Source organism: Cuculus canorus, chromosome Z (genome assembly GCF_017976375.1).
Source record: "Cuculus canorus isolate bCucCan1 chromosome Z, bCucCan1.pri, whole genome shotgun sequence".
NCBI lineage: Eukaryota > Metazoa > Chordata > Aves > Cuculiformes > Cuculidae > Cuculus > Cuculus canorus.
This window is the reverse complement of record NC_071441.1, coordinates 24109576-24116748: the sequence shown is the minus strand read 5'-3', so window position 1 is coordinate 24116748 and position 7173 is coordinate 24109576.

Here is a 7173-nt window from a genome sequence, read left to right as displayed (position 1 = left end):
TAAGTTAATATATGAAGACAACAACTAGATCAGTGACGGATAAACATTCATTAACCTCACAGCCACTTAATCCTACCTGTGAAAGCTTGGAAAGCCAGATCAGGACCAGAACAAGAACCAAGAAAGAGTAAGGAATCAAACCAGAGAAAAGAGAGGACTAACGCAAGAGACCCTCTGGGGCTGAAGTACGAAATGAACTCTGCTCTGCAGGAGAAGGAAGGAAAAGTGCTCTCAGAGCCATGAGGCTCTTCTGGCAACCTTCATCTGGACACTACACTCTTGGTTCTGGAGCCCAGCTGAGCTCAGGCTGAGTCCTGGACTGAGTTATGCTGCCCGTCTTTGTTTTTGTGTCCTGCTGCTGCTGAATTGTTGTTAGGCTTATCTGGGCTGGTGTTGGACGTGAGTCATCTCTTCACTTTGCCTGGTGGTTGCAGGCCTGCCATTCAACTGGTGGCTGTCAGCACCTTGCTCTCGCAGCTCTCTGGCAAGCACCATGGGAGCCACCTCCTCATGTGCTCACGAAACTGTACCTTTGGAATAAGCACATGACCTCCACTGCAGGCATGGCAGGGCCCAGGGAAGAAAACAGGGTGCAGTGCTGTCTTTGGATTTTCAGCATATGAAGCTGGTCTGCTCTGTCTGAAATAGATTACAGGTCACGAGTCCTCCACTTGGGACACAACAACCTTGTGCAGCTCTACAGGCTTGGGGAAAAGTGGGTAGAAAGCCACCTGGCAGAGAAGGATCTGGAGTGCTGGTTGACAGCAGCTGAATATGAGTCAGCAGTGTGCTGAGATGGCCAAGAAGGCTTACAGCATCTTGGCTAGTGTCAAAACCAACATGGCCAGCAGGAAAAGAGAGGTGACTGTACCCCTTACTCCGCAGTTTTTGGCCTCTTACTTTACGAAAGACATTGAGGTCTTGGAATGTGTTCAGAGAAGGGAAACAAAGCAGGTGAAGGGGATGGAGAACAAGTGCTATGAGGAGTGGCTGGAGGAACTGGGGTTACTTAGCGTAGAGACAAAGAGGCTGAAGGGGAGACCTTATCTCTGTCTACAACTATTTGAAAAGAGGTTGTATCAAGGTGGGTGTTGGTCCCTTCTCCCAAGTGACAGGTGGTAGGATGAGAGAATGGCCTCAAGCTGCACCAGGGAAGGTTCAGATTGGACATTAAGAAAAATTTCTTCACTAAAAGGGTTATGAAGCACTGGAACAGGCTGTCCCGGGAGATGGCTGAGTCGCCATCCCTGGAGACATTTAAAAGATGGGTAGATGAAGTGCCTAGATATATGATTTAGTAGTGCACAGGTATGGTTGGACTTCATAATCTCAGAAGTCTTTTCCAATCAAGCAATTCTATGATTATATTATTGAGAGTAGTCCTGCAGAGAAGGACTTTGGGGTGCTGTTTGATGAGAAGGTTGGCATGAGCCAGCAATATGTGCTCACAGCCCAGAAGGCCTACCATGTTCTGGGCTGCATCAAAAGAAGTGCGGCCAGCAGGTTGAGGGAGGTGATTCTCCCTCTCTGCTCTACTGTCATGAGACCACACCTGGAGTATTGTTTCCAGTTCTGGAATCCTCAACATAAGAAGGATATGGAACTGTTGTAATGGGTCCAGGGGAAGCCCATGAAGACAAGCAGAGGGTTGGAGCACCTTTGCTATGCAGACAGGCTGAGAGAGTTAGGATTGTTCAGCCTGGAGAAGAGAAGGCTCTATGGAGAGATCTTATAGGGACCTTCCAGTACCCAAAGGGGGCAAACAAGAAAGCTGGGGAGGGAATTTTTACAAGGACAGGTAAGGATAGGATGAGGAAGAACAGCTTTAAATTGGAGAGGGGAAGATTTAGATTAGGCATCAAGAAGAAATTCTTCATGATAAGGGTGGTGAGGCACTGGCACAGGTTGCCCAGGGAAATTGTGGATGCCCCATCCCTAGAGGTGTTCAAGACCAGGTAGGATGGGGCCTTGGGCAGCCTGATCTAGTGGAATGTGTCCCTGCCCATGGCAGAGGGTTTGGAGCTAGATGATCTTTAAGGTCACTTCCAACCCAAACTGTTTTGTGATGCTCTGGTTCCATGATATTCTGCTAGCACAACTGTTTCCATTTTAAATGTTGGTTTGTTTGTTTTTTTTCAAAACTTACAAGTCTAATTTTGAATAACAAGTGCAGAATCAGCAGCTTCACCATATAAGCACCTTAAATTAAATTTAATAGAGATAGTAAGCTTTTAACTAACAAAAATAAACCTTTAGCTCACCGTTTTTCCTATCTTTTCTGTGAAGTCAATATTTTTTCCCATTTACATTTGTAAAAGATAAACTGTATATCAACTGAATAATCAAGATTTTTAAAGTAAAAATGATTACATTTTCAATTGACACCTGTAAACCCTGATTTTCACATTGATAAGATATCTGTAAAGCTCCTGTTGACTCCATTTATTTCTGAAGTGTGGTCATAAACAGAAAAAAAAAGACCTTGGCCATACTTAGAGAATGAGGGTTAATCCCTTGAAATAACCAGTCCAACATGAGTTCCTAATGCAAAGTTATGTCTAAGATGGTAAATGTGATCCTTGCATGTATAGCTCGAGGAAAATCAAATAGAATATGCAAATAGGAATATTTTTTTGAATAACAGACATGTAACAAGACCATTACTTTGCACTATTCGAAACAGTTTTTCTGCAGAATGAGCAACATGTAAAGATGTAGCAAAGATAATTACAATGCTTGTTTTCCACTCATGCCTCTCCTCCTAACATGTACCGTGTCCAAGTTTAGTCTCATCACCCAGGTCATCATGTGTATTCCCCTCCTTCACCAGGTCAGCAACTCAACTGGACAGCTGTATCCCAATTCAACCCCATAGGAAAAGGAAATGACAGAAAGAGAGACTTGTGGGTTAGAAACTAAATCTAAACCAGCTTTAATTAAACAGTAATAACGAAAAATAAGATTATAAAATTAATAAGAAAATAATATGGTATATACAAGTGTACAAAACCAAATCAAACTCCCAAGTTGACACATCACTACTGACCCTGCAAGGCAGGCATTTCCAGACTTGACTCCACAGCAGGCAGGAGCTGGACTCAGGAACCGGACCCAGGAAATGGATTCAGGAGCATTAGGATGGGTTCGGTGGCAGACAGAAGGGTGAGGTCCTCCCTGAATTCTAGCCATCGAAGATGAGTGGTTGACCCTTGTGATCCCTAAGCTTTTATATGACAGGTATGGCATGGAATACTCTCTTGTCAGGTATGGGTCACCTGTCCTGTCTACTCCTGCAAACCCCTTGCCACGGACTCTGGGATGGTCTTGATTTACATTGGAATAAGTGTGACCAATTGCCTCTGCACACCAATTGCCTCATTACCTTGGTGATAACTGTCAGGCTTATCACTTCTAGAAGCACTCACTGTCTGAAAAACTGTGTTGGTAACTTTCAGAAGCTGAAGTAAGTCACTCAGAACAGGCCCAAATGGAAGTCAGAGAATACATTCTGCTTTGGCCAAAACTAGAAAACATACCTTGACTTATAATTAAAGTTCCATCTAGCTTGCAGCCTTGATTACCTGCACAGGGTGATTTGTATGATAGTCATAAATGCCAAGCTTTGAAACTAAATCTAGACAATTTTAGTGGGAAATCTGGAATTGTGAAAGCTATTGATCATAGGGCTGCTGTACTGGATTGTCCATGACATCAATCATCAGGCCAGATTGAGTAGCTTTTAAAATATGAATTATAACATTTTATGTTGCAAGTTCTCCTTTTTTTTTTCAGCAACAGTCAGGCATGAAGGAAATCTGACCATCATCCTTCAAAATCTGGGACTGGTTGAATCACAGGTAATGATGTCTGATTCCTTTACCAAGGGAGTTATCCTGTTTCAGGAAGATCTAGAATCTGTGCTCTGCAATAGGTTCAATAGATCAGAGTCACTTGAACCTCTTCTCTATAGCATCTGAGATAGATACCAGAATAGGCTGTTAGTGTAGCAGTATCGTTCTTCCAAAAAGATGTGAGCCTTAGGTTTCCCTACACAGTCAAACATGCTGTAATATGGCCCTCACAGAAAGCTGGGCTATCAAATAGCTCAGTGAGCTGCAAATACTAATCCACTTACAATCATGGAATCATAGAATAGTTAGAGTTGGAAGGGACCTTAAAGGTCATCTAGTTACAACTCCCCTGCCATGGGCAGGCACACGTCCCACTAGATCAGGCTGCCCAAGGCCCCATCCAGCCTGGCCTTGAACACCTCCAGGGACGGGACAGGCACAACTTCCCTGGGCAACCTGTGCCAGTGTCTCACAACTCTCGTGGTGAAGAAATTCTTCTTAATATCCAGTCTAAATCTGCCCCTCTCCAGTTTACACCCATTCCCCTGGTCCTATCCCCACAAGCCTTTACAAATAGCCTCTCTCCATCTTTCCTGTAGCGCCCCTTCAGGTACTGGAAGGTCGCTATGATCTCTTTGGAGCCTTCTCTTCTCCAGGCTGAACAACCCTAACTGTCTCAGCCTGTCCTCATACGGAGGGTGCTCCAGCCCTTCCGTCATCTTTGTAGCCCTACTCTGAAACCGTTCCAACAGCTCCATATACTTCTTATGTTAAGGATTCCAGAATGGGACATAGTATTCCAGATGAGGTCTCACAAGAGAGGAATAGAGGGGCAGAATCACTTCCCTTGACCTGCTGGCCACGCTTCTTTTGATGCGGCCCAGGATACGGTTGGCCTTCTGGGCTGCGAGTGCACATTGCCGGCTCATGTCAAGCTTCTCATCAACCAGCACCTCCAAGTCCTTCTCTGCAAGGCTGCTCTCAATCACATCATATCCCATCGTATACTGAAAACAGGGATTACCCTGACCCAGGTGTAGGACCTTACACTTGACCTTGTTGAACCTTATGAGATTCACAGACCCACTTCTCCAGTCTGTCCAGGCCCCTCTGGATGACATCCTGTCCTTCTGGCGTGGCAACTGCACCACTTGGCTTGGTGTCATCTGCAAACTTGCTGAGGGTGCACTCAATCTCACTGTCAATATCGATAAAGATATTAAACAGCACCGATTTCTGTAGGGCCCTGTGAGGAACACCACTCGTCACGGATCTCCATCTGGACTTTGAGCCGTTGACCACTACTCTCTGAATATGACCATCCAACTGGTTTCTTATCCACCTTACTGTCCACCCATCAAATCCATATCTCTCCAATTTAGAGAGAAGGATGTTGTGGGGGACCATGTCGAAGGCTTTACAGAAGTCCAGATAGATCACATCTGTCAGTTTACCTGTGTCCGCTGCTGCGGTTACCCCATCATAGAGAGCCACTAAGTTGGTCAGATAGGATTTGTCCCTGGTGAAGCTGTGCTGGCTGCCATTAATCACCACCCTGTCCTCCATGTGCTTTAGCATAGCTTCTAGGAGGATCTGTTCCATGATCTTCCCAGGCACAGAGGTGAGGCTGACAGGTTGGTAGTTCCCAGGGTCATATTTTCTACCCTTTTTAAAAATGGGCACAACGCTACCCTTCTTCCAGCCACCAGGGACTTCTCCGAACTGCCATGACTTTTCAAATATCATGGAGAGTGGCTTGGCAACCACATCTGCTAATTCCCTCATGAGTCTGGGATGCATCTCATCAGGTCCCATGGACTTGTATATGTTCAGGTTCCTCGCTTATCTCAGAAAGGTGGTTATCTCAACCTAAAAACCTCAAGGTATTGAGCCAATATCCTCAACAAGCTAGATCCTTTGCTTATCTGTCTCTGGTCTTGTTTGGACACGTATTCCTTTCACATACTAGTTTCATATCCAGTTTTAATCATATGAAGCAATCCTAAAGCGATGAATAAACTCTGTATAAAGGCACACAACTATTGAAATTTGTCCCTTTTTCCTTGTTCTGATCTCCAGCTCTCAGTTTAGCTAAAATTAGTGAAACAGAAAAGGTAATTAACCTAGCTGAAGGAATGACAGCCAGAATTAGAATATAGACCTTCCTGCATTGCTGAAGATGCAACAAAAACTTAACACAGCCAGCAACACAACTGAATTGATTTATAAATACATGATTACAGCAGAAGTTAGGGAGTGTTCCCAGCTCTCTTGATTGTTCATTGTCCCACAGCAAAATTCAAATAACCATACCCTGGGAATTCTCAAACCAGAAAATCTCGAAAATAGATGTTTATTTCATGCATGGGAAAAGTGCATAATGAAACGAAGAGCATGGAAGTAAATAAAATGTGTTCAAGGACTTGTAGACCTAGAATAATATTTTGTTCTACCGAAGTGTATCCTAATTCAAGGCACTACAGAGAAAACTTAATGGTGTAAATAGGTTTCTTCTTCTTTCACCAGAATATGGAGTGAGGCAGTGCGTGGTGGCTAAGTGAACACTTTGAAATGTTTTCAATTTATCACTGCACTCCTCTCTGTTGTGACCACTAGGTTATATCACATAATTACACTAACCACCTGGAGTCTCATTCATGTAAAGGATACTGAGACTTAAAAATTGCAGCCTGGAGGATGACAGGATTATTCAGACAATGGGGAAGTGCTGCGGCACACAGGGAGGTGCACGCTGCTGTCTCAAGCAGAGAATCCTCAGGAGAGAAGCAGATGGATCTGCATTTTGGAACTAAGGTCTTTGATTGCTATCAAGGTAAATTAGGATTTGTGTGGGTTAGACAGATGGCACTACCGAAACACAGTGTGAGAAGTCACTATTGACAGATGCTCTGACTTTCAATTTTGACATTTTAGAGTACTTAGTAAAGATTTTGGAGAGGGTAATGAAGATTTTGGGAAGGGTTAGAACATTCACACAACTCTGAAGTGTTGGTATTTATATATGTCCATACATGTACACTTGTGTGTCTCTATATATAGGTTGTTATATTTTATAGATTCACTCTTGTGACACAGTACATAATGGCTGTAAATACACACTACATGTCACACACTGAGATATCAGCTATTGCTGCTCGGGTCACAGGTCTGTCTGAGGCTGTGCTTCAGCGCTCGCAGGAACCGAAGCACCAGTTGGTGCAGCTGCCAGAACTCAACCACGTTTTTTTTTTTTGTGAAAGTTTGCCATCTAGAGGCCCTATCAGGAAGCACCAGGATAGAAAACTACTGTAATAAAACACTA